Raw genomic sequence first — 14,470 nt, forward strand, 5'->3', positions numbered from 1 at the left:
AATAATCAGTAGTAATCATTCTAGTAATAACCAGTATGTAAATTCAATGTACAAACCCGATTCCAAAAAAGTTGGGAAACTGTACAAATAATAAAAACAATGCAATGATGTGGAAGTTTCAAATTTCACTATTTCATAGATGACATATCAAATGTTGAAACTGAGAAAATGTATAATTTTAATGGAAAAATACATTGATTTTAAATTTCATAGCATCAACAAATCTCAATAAAGTTGGAAAGTCTGGATGGGAGCATATGTTGTTCTAGAACTTGGATATACCTTTCAGCATTGATGGTGCCTTTCCAGATGTGTAAGCTGCCCATGCCACACACACTCATGCAACCGCATACCATCAGAGATGCAGGCTTCTGAACTGAGTGCTGATAACAACATGGGTTGTCCTTGTCCTCTTTAGTCCAGATGACATGGCGTCCCAGTTTTCCAAAAAGAACTTAAAATTTTGATTTGTCTGGAAACAGAACAGTTTTCCACTTTGCCACAGTCCATTTTAAATGAGCCTTGGCCCAGAGAAAACATCTGCGCATCTGGATCAAGTTTAGATATGGCTTATTTTTTTACCTACAGAGTTTTAGCCGGCAACGTCCCAGTTTTCCAAAAAGAACTTCAAATTTTGATTTGTCTGAACACAGCACAGATTTGTGATTTCCATTACAGTATCATTCCTGTGTGTGATGCAGTGCTAAGGGCCCGAAGATCACGGGCATCCAGTATGGTTTTCTGGTCTTGACCCTTACACACAGAGACTGTTCCAGATTCTCAGAATCTTTGGATTATATTATGCACTGTAGATGATAATAGCTTCAAACTCTTTCAAATTGCTCCACTATTTTTCACCACAGCATTGGGGGAATTGGTGATCCTCTGCCCATCTTGACTTCTGAGAAACACTGCCACTCTAAGAGGGTCTTTTTATATCCAATCATGTTGCCAGTTGACCTAATAAGTAACAAAATGGTCCTCCAGCTGTACCTTAATATGTACATTTAACTTTTCTGCCCTCTTATTGTTACCTGTCCCAACTTTTTAGGAATTTGTAGCTCTCACGAAATCCAAAATGAGCCAATATTTGACAAGACATTTCAAAATCTCTCACTTTCAATGTTTGATATGTTATCTATATTCTATTGTGAATTAAATATAAGTTTAGGAGATTTGTATGAAATTTTGTAAATTATTCCATTTCTTCTTACTCACAATTTGTAGTGTCCCACCTTTTGTGGAATTGGTTTAGTTTCTAATAATTTTAACTTGTCTCACTTAGTGCACACTCCCTAACTCATAAAGTGTAAATTCTCAATGAAATATTAAATTCAGTAACTCACTTAATACCCAGCGCACTGATATAACCAAATTATAAGTCTCACAGTGAATTTTTTATATGTATAAAGTAACACTTCACTGTCGTTCACACGCCAACCCGATGCAGACAGAGTCACTGCTTGTGTGTGTGGGGCCTTTTAAACTTCAAATTGGCCTCTTCGCACTTCAGTGAGCATAGTGAAATCGGTAGAATGTACGTGTGTTCTTTAAGCAGTCACGATACTCTGCCCATCAACACAGTCCTTTACCGTCCGTCTCACAAGGCCGGAGGAACTCCCAACACTCTCAGTGGCTGCGTGCGCTGGTAGCATCACATACCATCCCTTGATGCCAGAGGAACTTTGAGTGCTTCCGATGACTCGAAAGGTCTATCTGATTTCTCAGTTACCTCACATGACGAATAATGAGCATTCTATGAAGTTCAATAGTGCAGTATAGTCTGGCAACTAATGCTTAAATAGATCACTGGCTCTCAACAGTAGAGCTGAAGATCTTTGCCCGAACCCGACGGGCTTAATTTCTATCATCTTACGCGGGGCCGGGCTCGGGCTTGCGCTCCGGTTTGCGAGGTAAACGAGCGGTCATGTGATGTGTTTCGATTAGCGCGAGAAAGATGCGAAAATGAATGCTGAGCAGGTTTAACGGACGCTTGCCTCTGGTGATTACGTTTTGGTTGCACCAGCAACTAAAGCAAACTCTGAGGTGTGGAAAAGTTTTAACCATGCTTATAATGAGAATAATGAGTGAATAATGATGCACCATCAGTGAGCGCAGGAGCGCGCTGAAGACATCTACAGTGGATTCAATCATTTTCCTCCACTAAAACATGTAGACCTAGCCTAATCTCTGTGAGTAAAGGTTTTTCAAATGATAACTAAATATTCATTGAGTCTTAAACGCATAATGTTGACAGAGTGTTTACGCTAATGTTGGCATTATTCTTTTATTAAATAAAGCAAATCCGGCAGAGCCTTTATCTTAATTTCGTTATTGCCAAATACCCATCTTAATTTAAAATTTATCTTAATTTAATTTTTTTTAAATGACTCGTTTTTATTGGTGCGTGGTCTATTTATAGGTTAAATGAGCCAATGTCTAGAATGCTGAGATGTTACGATGTGACACAGGACTTATTTTATTTCTTTATTCCAACTTCCAAGTGGTCTAGTCTACGTTAGTTATGAGTAAATTATGTTAAAACATGAATAAATTGCTCATTGTTGACAAAAGGCAAAAGAGCTGTGTGCGTGCGCACATTTGAATAATGTCGGGCTGTAAACGGGTTCGGGCTTTAAAAAAGCTGTCAATCAAAATGTACTTGTCGGGCTCGGGCCGAAACCTGTCGGGCTCGGGGTCCTGTCGGGCCTAACTTTTAAGGCCCGATTACAGCTCTACTCAACAGGCCTTGACGTCTTCAACCCAATAAACAAATAAGTTAACACACAGTCCGCGTCAACTGTGATACTTAAACACACAAAAAATACTATAAATCATATAACACATGTTTTGCATTTATAAAAGTTAGATTTTTATCGGAACCCAACTCTTCAGCAACCCTGATCACTTTGATCACTTTTGCCCGCTCTTCCTCTCTAGATGGATCTATAAATTGACCAATAAAATCAGCCTCACCTATGAGAGGGCAGGTCATAAACAAATATTCACCCAATCAACTAAAATAAATCAAACATGACAGCGAAAACCATTTTTTCTTAAGTGCACATCAACCAAGCATTAGCGTTTAGCAAAGGGTCCCTTAAAGGGGAACACACTTATACAAACACTTTGTACAGTATACATATTTGGCTGTTAAATCCTTAACAGAACAGTGACATAATTAATAGTGTATAATTATTACAATTAATGGCAAAATTAATGTTTGGAAGTGTAAACTGAAATTTCCTACTTTAGTGTGTAAACTCACACTACAGTAGAAGATGGAAATAACTGACCTAAAACCATTTTTTAGCTGGTGAAAATACTAGTGGCCTAATCATTTTGGCCACCACCATAAGGAAAGACTGAAAACATTTTTACTTGTGCATTCTCTCACTAAAGATGTGTAACCGGAATGAGTATGTTGTGCGGTTAGGTAGGTAGATGACGTAATGGGTAGGTGGCGTATAAAGTCTCGCGGGCGTCAAGGAAACAGCGTTTGCTCTCGTTCTACACTTGGTGAGCGAGTTTGTGTTTCTTCCTCTGCTGGCGCGTTGAAGGAACGGCTTGACCCATTGTGTCCGAAAACTCGGAGTGAGTAAACCTGTTGTTTTAATCATGTTTATCGTAAAGGAGATGCTTGGTAGTAAGATTCGCATTTACCATAGTAAATGTGTTTTAGGATTGTTCCGGTTTTAATAATCGAGGTGAGAGCAGAGTGCACTTGTCATTTTGCGCTTTGTTACGACCACTGGACGTAAGTAATGATTAAGCTAGTTTTTTAAAGACTTATACACTTTAAGTATCCTTTAAAGGGAGCATTAATACATTAGCAACGTGAGTATTTTCTTGATTGTCAAATGTAGAATGTGGTGTGTAATAAAATTTAAATGGTTTTAATTACAGGACGTCAAAACCTTCTTTGGCAAGTGGCCATCGTTTTTTTCCCCACCAAACTTGGGATTTGGTTGTTTTGTTTTTTTGATTTGTGGCATTCATTTTGCAGGATCTGCCTGTCTTATTTGAATGGTATAGTGCTGTATTGGGAGGCCTTGTTTGATTTGTGTGTTTTACGTATAATGGTTTGATTGGGTTTGATTTTTTATTTTCTTTATATTTTTTTTGATTGGGTTTGACTTTTGGGTTTGTTTTTTTCTTCTTCCTCCCATGTGGTATATTTCCCATTTTAGTATTCTAGGTTGATTTGGGTGTTATTTTGAGTGCCATTCTTATGTTTTCTTTTGGGTTAAAGTATGATTTCTCTGTTAAATTAATGTGAATATCAGTCTAATGATTGGTTTCTCTTATTGAATGTTGTTAGATTTCGATTTGTTTGGAGTGTTATTTCTTTTGGAAATTAATTTGGTTTACTTTAAATCCATTCAGAGTGGTGTTTAATTGTTGTAATTAGTTTATTTGTTTATTGGTTTCTTTGGTGTCATGGATGGTTTTACCAAGTCCTTCTACTCTTAAGAGAAGATAAAGTTTTGCTCATTCTGGAAAATAAAGCAACCCTTTTTGTACTCTGGCTTCTAGTTCATTTATTTGAACCACCTGTGTGATTCAAAGAAAAACAAAAAAAAGAGATTAGATCATTGTTAGGGTCCCACGTCCTAGAATTTGTGGGTGGTGTAGTCAATTTCGTCGACTATTTTATAACAACCAGCAAGCCTAGGTCACAGATGCTTCAAATAATTCAGTTCTGTCAAGGTTCACAAATTCACTAGGCGTTTCTCAATGTCAAGGATACTTCCTTGGTAGGACTGATCCTTCCAAGTCACTTCCTTCAGAGGCTAGGTGAGACTCCTCTTTAGCATACGGAGAACACATAAATGGAACAGGCTAGCAAGTACACGTAATTGCATCATTACGTCAGTGAAAAGGTCCGTTTGAACAACATATCGTTAAATTACTTTGGACAACTTAACTAGTTATTTATAAAATAAATGCCGTTGACGCAACCAATTGTTAAATGACTGGTCCGGTTCAGTTAACCATTTGTATTTGTATAATTTACAATTTCAATACTGTAGTAATTTGTACTGGCATTTAAACGTCAAACTTTACTTATATTTACTACAGTTATAACAAATGTTTGGTAGCGTAAATAAAAACCGTTAACGCTCCGACTACGTTAATGTTCGACATTTTTTAATTTTAGAACTAACGTTAGATAGCAAAGCTGTGCGCATAGGATTGTGGGTGATTTGAGAGCACGAAGGATACACATATGCATCCTTTCCTGTGTATGGGATATTCTTCGAACAAAGGACTCAGTCCTTGGTTGAAATTCCGAGGATCCTCGACATCGATCCTACGTCGATGACGTAACATCCTCGAAATACTGGCTTCCGAGGATCCTTCCTTTACATTAAGAAACACCTACTGTCTCCCCTTTTCTGTGCGTGGGTTGTGTTGAAGGCGTGGTTACTGATTACCTATCACTCTGATCAGCGCCACCTGCTGCACTCATCACCGGGGCTATATTTACCTGAGTCGTGTTGTCAGTTTGTTGCAGTGTGTTTGGTGTTCCAGCTGTTCATGTGCTTCCTGGTCTACTCTCTCCATTTCGGATTCCTGGATCCTGCCGGTCCAGTTCGCCCACTGCTTCCCTGCATCATGATCCTGAGCGGTGGTATCCTCAGCCTGCTTGCCTGCCTGCCTGCCTCAGAGCCCGTCTTCACTCGTCTGTAATTCATCCAGCGATACTGAAATTTACATTTCACGAGTGTTGCTCAGAAATTGCCTGAGTATAATAAATCTCTGTCATTAACTGGCTATTGGATTCTCTGCCTATCTTCCCGCACCCAGACGTAACAGACAAACTGACCACTGATGGATCCAGCGAGAATGGCAGAGCTTCAGGAATACCTCACGACCAGCAATCAATGTATGGACTGCACCCAGGATGCGATCTTCCCAGATATCCTTCACTCCGGCGCCAGGACACCACGGACCCTGGGTGCATCCACAGCGGAGGACGCAAGCTGGGCCCCGGGCGACGACTTCTCCCCCTCCAGCCTTCGAGATCTCCATCCGGAACCGTTTCGCTCCCCTCCGCGAGACAGAACGCGACGCTGTGATCATCGGAGACTCCATCGTCCGACATGTCCGTGCTACGTTAGCCGAAGGTAAAGTGCACACTCATTGTTTGCCTGGTGCTCGTGTTCTCGATGTTTCTGCGCAGATACCCGCGATCTTGAAGGACGATGAGAGCCCCAGAGCGGTCGTGCTTCACGCCGGGGTTAACGACACCACGCTGCGGCAGACGGAGACGCTGAAGAGGGACTTCAGGAGCCTGATCGAGACGGTTCGCAGCACGACGCCCGCAGCGACGATCATCGTGTCAGGACCACTGCCCACGTATCGACGAGGACACGAAAGTTTCAGTAGACGTTTTGCTTTAAATTAATGGTTGTTGTGATCTCTGTATCTAAACCAACAACATGTTTATTAGATCCTGTACCCACTAAATTACTGACAGAGTTGTTACCTGTAGCCGAAGAACCGCTCCTCAATATCATTAACTCGTCGTTAACCTTTTATTAAGAAACCAAAACTAGATCCTAGTGTACTGGCAAATTATAGGCCTATTTCAAATCTTCCATTTATGTCAATTTTTTTGAAAAAGTTGTGTTCAATTGAGCACCTTCCTGCATAAAAATGATCTGTATGAAGAATTTCAGTCAGGTTTTAGGCCCCACCATAGCACAGAAACTGCACTTGTTAAAATGACAAATGATCTGCTCCTTGCATCAGATCAAGGCTGCATCTCATTTCTAGTTTTACTTGATCTTAGTGCTGCGTTCGACACCATAGATCATGACATACCAATAGATAGATTACAAAACTATACTGTTATTCAAGGGCAGGCTCTAATATGGTTTAGATCCTACCTGTCCGATCGCTACCATTTTGTTTACTTAAATGGCGAGTCATCTCATTTATCACCAGTAAAATATGGAGTGCCACAAGGATCCGTCCTAGGTCCCCTTCTATTTTCAATATATATGTTGCCCCTTGGTAATATTATTAGAAAATACGGAATTAGCTTCCACTGTTATGCTGATGATACTCCGCTATATATCTCAACGAGACCGGATGAAACTTCCCAATTATCTAAGCTAGCAGAGTGTGTTAAAAATGTAAAAGATTGGATGACAAATTTTCTCCAATTAAATTAGGATAAGACAGAGATATTAATTAGTGGACCAAAAAACACTACACAGAATCTTGTAGATAACAATCTGCAACTATACGGATGTACTGTTACTTCCTCTACAGTCAGAAATCTGGGTGTTATATTAGACAGCAATATGTCTTTTGAAAATCATATTTCCAATGTTACAAAAACTGCATTCTTCCATCTTAGAAACATTGCCAAGCTACGAAACATGTTATCTGTTTCTGATGCAGAAAAGCTAGTTCATGCATTCATGACCTCTAGACTGGACTATTGTAATGCACTTCTAGGTGGTTGTCCTGCTTCGTCAATAAACAAGCTACAGGTAGTCCAAAATGCAGTAGCTAGAGTCCTTACCAGGTCAAGAAAATATGATCATATTAGCCCAATTTAACAGTCTCTGCACTGGCTACCTATTAAGTTCCGTATCAGTTACAAATTATCATTACTTACCTATAAGGCCCTAAATGGTTTAGCTCCTGCGTACCTAACTAGCCTTATACAACGCTACTACCCATCACGCACCCTAAGGTCACAAAACGCTGGACTTTTGGTAGTTCCTAGGATAGCAAAGTCCACTAAAGGAGGTAGAGCTTTCTCACATTTGGCTCCCAAACTCTGGAATAGCCTTCCTGATAATGTTCGGGGTTCAGACACACTCTCTCTGTTTAAATCTAGATTAAAAACACATCTCTTTCACCAAGCATTCGAATAATGTATCTCTCAAATTGTGAGTGTAGTTGCATCTGATCAAATGTGCATTTTTATTCTTTAGCTTGGGTTAAACTAATTTTAGTTTGTTGGATCAGCCGCTATGCTAATGATGTCTCTATTTGTTTCTATGTTTTGCCACGGAACTAGGATTTACACAAGCTCCAGTCTGGATCCAGAACACCTGAGAAGAGATGATGCTGACCACCAGAGGACCCCAGATGATGCTAACCCTGAATCAACAAACAGAACTAACAAATATTGCTACATGTGTGACTGCATCATATAATAATTATTAATAATGTTCATCGTCTAGCTGACTACGTCTTGTATTAATTTTTTCAAAAAATCCTGTCATACGGGCACAAACTGACAGTCACCACCATAAGCTACTACTAAATATTGAAGAAACATAATTTTCTGTAAAGTTGCTTTGTAACGATTTGTATTGTAAAAAGCGCTATACAAATAAACTTGAATTGAATCATGCGCGAAGTCAAAACACGCCTGCAGATCGGTTTCTTCACTTAAGAAGCATTCAGCTTTTCAGTGAGTCTCACTCTGGTTGGTTTATTGAGCGTTATGCCCATTTTTATTAAGAGAATAGGGAAAACCCATTCCAAAAATGCGCCCCGGCGCAGACTGTTTTTCCTTCGTTTAAATAGCAAAAGTGGATTTGGACACGCCCTGAGTGCACCTACACCGTGCGCTTTACACTTTGCATTTAGATCATTAAAATAGGGCCCCAAGATTCAGTTCTCAAAAGTCTTGTGAAGAAATGTTCTGTTTGTGTTTTATGGTCTTATTTCAGTGATTTTTAACATTTTCGTTTTCACTAAGCACGCATAAACATTGTTTTCTCAAAAACACAATCATGTACATGCTGCTCACATATTATAATAGCCCAGTTTGTGCTGATTACAGTAATATTAATCTTTAGCCACCTCTCCAGTGGTTGTGTGCGGTGCCTTCCTGATTTTGTTGCATACTTGGGAAAAGAGCATAACAATTACATATTACAGATAATCCTGGTATTTTTACAGTGTTAATAGAATATATTGCTATTTGCACTTTTAAACAAATTATTTTTTTTATTTTTATCATGTAATGGTTTTGTATTACAAATGTAATGGTTTTACATTATTAAAGTTGTGGTTGCATGTGCATTAAGCATTCATTATGTTTAATGCATCTTTGTTCATTTGCTCTTCATTATCTGACAGAATCACTATCCATTTAGTGCTGTTTCTGGAGTGAATTCAGACTATAAAACAACAACCATCAGCTCACAGACACCATCATCTACTGATGAACATCTTCAAGACACAGTCTGATCCAGGTAAGATCATGTGTTGTGTCATACCGTCTTGTATATTGTTTAATATAGCTTTTTCTGAGCCACTTCTCATTTTAGGGGTTGAGTTCAATGAGACGATCAGCTCATAAACATCATGTCTGTCTTGTAATTGATATTATGATTGCAGATCATGTTTTCTGCTGTATGAGTTTATATGGTGTTAACTATATTTGTATTTCAGCCTCTGGTATCACTTACTGTTTAGAGTTAATTAAACTAGTTTCATTAAAAGTGTGCACAGTTTACGTTTTACTATCAGCACTGAATTAAATAGTGACACAAATTTCTGTTTCCTAAAGAAAACGATTTGATATTCTCTTGGTATTTGCAGTTGAAAAATAAACTAGAAAATAATTTTTTGGTATACTCAGGTAATTGAGCCAAAACACTGACATTTTTCACTCAAACTACCCTTTTTGACTTCCCTTTTCAGCCTTAATTACAGTTTAACAGTCATTATAAATAATGTATATGACATTGACTGAGTGACCCTTTGAGTGTTTAATAGTTGGGCCCTCACACATCTGCTTCTATGGATTCCTGCATGAAAAGTCAGTTTATTTTATTTCTCATCTGTTATTGTGTTTTGTTCACCACTCTCTCGTCTTATTTCAGTATATAACTGTTGCTCAATAAACACCATTCACTGCAGCTTCCCCAGTCATCTTGATCCTTACCTGACAGTAAGATCTCACAATCTCAATTACAAATTAGTTAAACTTGCCTACTAAATGGACTAGACAGTTATTCACATTTGTTTGAATCTCAACTATGTTTTTCATCAGCCCAACATCATAGAAGAGGAAATTGTGACACTGAATGATCTCCTTTGACTTCTCTGTGGATGAAGAAACCCAAACCAACTGATCTGGCCAAGTTCTGTCATAAATGTAAGTTGTAATAAACCAATATCACATTACATTTATGAATTTAGCAGACACTTGTATCCAAAATGACTTCCAGTGAATGCAGGCTATAATGTTTTTTTTTTTTATTATACGTAATGTGTTCCCCTGGGATTTAAACCCACAACATTTTGCACTGCTAATGCAATGTTCTACCACTGAGTCACAGGAACATTAGCTGTTGTGCTGTGATCCCGAATATTCAGAACAACATTCTTACAATAGTGTTTAAATAAAATATTTCATGGGCAGAGGAATTGTAAAGTTTGTTTCACGTTAAACTTGATCCTTTTTAATGCATGTAATTTTTACTGTGTAATGTATTTTAAATATTTTACAGAAATATTTCACCTAAAAAAAATGAAATTCTGTCATTCACTCACGCTCGTGTTGTTCCAAACCCTTAAGACTTTTGTACTCATCCAGAACTGATGAAGATCATTTTAATGAAATCTGAGATATTTATGTCCCGCCACTGACAGTTTGATGCTTCAAAAAGGTCATAAAGGAACCCAGATGAACTGGTAGGTGAATAAAAGCCTAAATTAAATTAATAAATAATAAATAATAAATGAATCTTAAATTTTGTAGTAATATTAGTCAGTTTAAGTATAAGTATAAACATAGTATATTCAGTCAGTATTAATATGTTGAGGTCTGTGTTGTTTTTGGTTTTGCTTGGTTTTGTTTTGCTCTATATATATTGGGTCTAGTAATATTGGTCAGTATAAGTATAGATAAAAACAGAGTAAATTCGGTCAGTATTAATATGGTGAGGTCCATTTTGTTTATTTTTTTCTCTATATGTATTGGATTACTTGTTGTTTTGTTGTCTGAGCATTGCCTGATTTATTATACTGCATGAATGCTGATTTTTAAACCAACATTGTTTTTTGTCAGTGTAATTTTGGCTGTATGCTGCTTAAAGGTCCCATGACATGGATCATTTCCTTATCTTTAAATGCTTTTTAATGTTCTCTTAGGTGTACTTATATTGTTAGTATGATTTTTACATTTAAAATTTAGAAATAAAAAGCATTTTTATATCCTGACATTAGCCTATGTTGTGATTGGCTGACATCTTTGCATTCAAAATGCATATTACATGTGAAACCCCTCTCAAATATATATATATATATATATATATATATATATATATATATATATATATATATATATATATATATATATATATATATATATATAATGACATGACAGTAAATAAATGATAACAATTTTAAGCTCTGGGGGAACTAACCCTTTCAACATTACACGTCACCCATTGAATGGAAACATTTAGACAGAAGAAACATGTCAGACCATCTGTTTTTACAAATAATAACTTTTTATATTGAGAAATTAACATCATAAAACTAATGACTGGTTTGTTATTTAGCGCTTCCTCTCAGGAATTTATGAAACACCCGTTATGGCACTACATAACATCAGCATCAATGACTCAACTGGATCAGATGATTTATTCAGAAGTGATTTAAAAAAATTTCGTCTGAAAAATTATAATGCAGAACTTGTATATATTTGGGTTCTTTCAGTCATTGAGATCCCAGTCATGATCTTAACTCTGATTGCCTTGTGTTTCCTCGTCAAATCTCGACCTGCTGCTTCAGTTTTTGTTAGTTGATACTTTCAGATCTCATACAGGTAATTTATATGTTATTATATACAGCAATGTCACAGTCATATCAACGGTTTAGTGCATATTTGTATTCTCTGATTGTAGGTCTGTATTTTATGGCATGTGTAGCTTTTGAACGATATCTTCTGGTTTCTCATCCTATCTGGTACAAATCCCACCATTCACTCAAACTCTCCTGTTTTATTTCTGTGATCATCTGGTTTGTGCCTCTGAGAGTAAAGCCCCGTTATATTAATTTTAAAACTTTACCTCTGTGTCTAGCGTGTTCAATTCCCTGTATCATAATTATTCTCTGTTTTGTTGGCACTTGGCGAGGTCTTTTCCACTCAATATCACTGACTGCTCTCAAACGCAAATTAATATTGGGCAGTTTGTTCCTGGAGCTGCTGACTTACACATTTCTCATTCTCCCTGCTGTGATTATGGAATTTCTTATATTTTATATTGAGATTTTCTGTTTCCTTCCTAACAATCATTTATTACTTGCAAAGGCTTACTCCTATGCAGAATTGTTCGTTTTTGTGAATCCACTTGCTGACTGTATTCTGTACCTGTTGTTGAGGTATGATGTTGTTGATTTAATGAAATCTGTTCACTGCTGTTGTAGATGCCAGAGTTTGAAACACAATCAAGACGAACATTATGTAGTGAATCCACAAAACAGCTGCACTACTGTAGTGTGCTGTATTTCAGCTCAAAAGCCTGCATCTCATTCACAGAACACCTGCAGCTCAGTTTAACCCGCTGCTAAAAGAGCTGAAGAGCACTGCACTACAGTCTCTTTAAACAAAGTCAAGGTCCATTTTTACAATGCAAACACACTTAATTTTAAAGGGGTCATATAATGCCCATTTTCCACAAGTTGATATGATTCTTTGGGCTCTTAATGAAAAGTCTGTAACATAGTTTGTTTAAAATTTCTCAACGGTAAGGTAAAAACATTTTTTTACCCAGTCAAAAACAGCTCTTTTCAAAACATGCTGGTTTGTGGAATTCTACTTTAATGCTAATGATGTCTGCTGACTCCGCCCCTCTCTTCTGATCTTCTTTTTGAGAGACTGTTTACTTCAGCCACATTTAAAGTGAAACTTGCTAATTAGCACATTATTAGGAAAGGCGATTTGCAATGACTCATTAAAATACATTATACTCACTGCTTCTATAGGTAAGGCTGAGTCATTAAAGGGATAGTTCACTTTCAAATAAAATGTTGGTATGTTTTAGCTTACCTCAAGGGCATCCAAGATGTAGGTGTCTTTGTTTCCGCAGTAGTTTCAATTTTCATATTTTTAAGTCAAACCGTTTCTGTCTGTCAGACACACATAACATTTCAAACATCTTGTAAAAGTGCATGTAGCATTGAATGACCCCTTGCTGAACCACGCCCCCCTTGCCACATATCCCCACCGCCCAACTCAGGCCAGAGAGCCATCCGGCCTGCAGACCACCTTGAACTTAAAAAGCTGCAAATCTAGATAAAAACGAGTGATCCGCGCATTGCGCATTGGTATCCTTCATGCGGTGGAGCCACTGCAGAGGAGCGTGGTCCGAACAGAGGGGGAATTCCCTCTCTTAGAGGGCTTACGACTAATGTACAGCACCAGCCGTTCCGCCCCTTCTAAACCCCTGTCCGATGCTTCTGTCTGCAACAGAAAAGGGGGAGAAAAATCAGGAGTGGAACAACAGAGGAGCCTCCACCTGGGTAAAAGCCTGCTGACACGGCTCCATCCACTGCACTGTATCTGGCACCTCCTTTTTAGTAAGATCAGCCAAGGGGCTGATGAGGTCCAAATAATTAGGTACAAACCTTCTGTAATATCCCGCCAGTCCCAGGAATTGTCTCACCTCCTTTTGGTCTTGGGGCGTGGACAGCTCGCAACTGCTGCTGTCTTGTCAATTTGGGGACGCACCTGACCATGCCCCAAGTGGAAGCCCAGATACCTTACCTCCACTTGCCCAAACACACACTTTCACGGGTTGGCCATGAGTCTGGCCCCCCTCAGCAATCTCATGACAGAGCTCAGATGCTGCATATGCTGCTGCCAGTCATTACTAAATATTATGATATCATCTAAATAGGCAGCAGCATATGCAGCATGATGCCATAGAATCTTAGACATGAGATGCTGGAACAGCCCGAACAGAAGGGTAACAAACTGGTGTAATCTGAACAGCGTTGTGAAACCGGTGTTTTCTTTGGACAATGGAGACAAGGGGATCTGCCAATATCACTTTGTTAAGTCCAGTGTCAAAAAAAAAAATGAGCCATACCGAGCCAATCAAGCAGTTCGTCAATCTGCGGCATTGGATACATGTCGAACTTCGACACAGCATTCACCTTGCGGTAATCCACACAGAAACTAACTGAGCCGTCCGTTTTTGGGACTAAAACTATCGGGCTTGCCCAGTTACTGTTGGATTCTTCTATTACTCCAATTTCAAGCATCGCACCTAATTCGGCCTGAACTACTTTTCTCATGTGTTTAGGCAAGCCATACTTTATCTCCCAGTGAAAATTTGCGCAACTTAGTTCCCCTTTTATAAAGTTTGCTCTGTCTGTCCTGGGCTAGCAAAAAATTCTCCATAGATAGCCTCCTCAAAGTCTGGAATTTTGTTCTCAGGTCCAGTACATAGGGAATTTAGTTTTCCTTAGGACG

The sequence above is a fragment of the Carassius gibelio genome, chromosome B3 (assembly GCF_023724105.1).
Source record: "Carassius gibelio isolate Cgi1373 ecotype wild population from Czech Republic chromosome B3, carGib1.2-hapl.c, whole genome shotgun sequence".
Classification (NCBI taxonomy): domain Eukaryota; kingdom Metazoa; phylum Chordata; class Actinopteri; order Cypriniformes; family Cyprinidae; genus Carassius; species Carassius gibelio.